The sequence below is a fragment of the Octopus bimaculoides genome, chromosome 25 (assembly GCF_001194135.2).
Source record: "Octopus bimaculoides isolate UCB-OBI-ISO-001 chromosome 25, ASM119413v2, whole genome shotgun sequence".
NCBI classification, from domain to species: Eukaryota; Metazoa; Mollusca; class Cephalopoda; order Octopoda; family Octopodidae; genus Octopus; species Octopus bimaculoides.
The window spans coordinates 6,935,203-6,935,900 of NC_069005.1; the positions used below are offsets into that span (position 1 = coordinate 6,935,203).

The 698-nt window shown below is 46.6% G+C and overlaps 1 protein-coding gene across 1 annotated transcript in view; it reads left to right on the forward strand.

Moving 5' to 3' along the window:
• LOC106875049 (uncharacterized) overlaps window positions 1-698 on the forward strand; it is a 41,601-nt gene that overhangs the window by 12,058 nt on the left and 28,845 nt on the right. The gene's annotated exons all lie outside the window — the stretch shown is intronic.

The window sequence follows — 698 nt, forward strand, 5'->3', positions numbered from 1 at the left end:
CCAAAAGGATGAAAGGCAAAGTCGACCTCGGCGGAATTTGACGAAATACCGCTAAGCATTTCGCCTGGCATGCTAACGATTCTTATTTCTTTACTGCCCGCAAGGGGCTACACATAGAGGGGACAAACAAGGACAGACAAAGGGATTAAGTCGATTACATCAACCCCAGTGCGTGACTAGTACTTAATTTATCGACCCCGAAAGGATGAAAGGCAAAGTCGACCTCGGCGGAATTTGAACTCAGAACGTAAAGATAGACGAAATACCACTAAGCATCTCGCCCTGCGTGCTAACGATTCTGCCAGACCTGTGCCTACACGCATACACACACACACCCACACACACTGGGGCACTGCCTTGAAAATTTTAGCCGAATGGAGGGACCTTGTACTTATTCTAACAAGCATGAAATGATGAAAGTGGTGATGGTGGCAGCAGCGGTGGTGGTGGTGGTGGTGGTGGTGATAATGACAATGATCATGATGATGATGATGGTGGTGATGATGATGGTGGTGATGATGATGGTGGTGGTGGTGGTGGTGGTGGTGGTGGTGGTGCTGATAACTACGACGATGATGATGATGCATGCAATATGGTCAAATGAGTATGATATTCCCAATGAGCTGAGTTCGATCTCAGTGAGTAGCATCATTTTTTTTTTCAAAGACAACTGTCTGTGATATGAGGTGACATTTGGC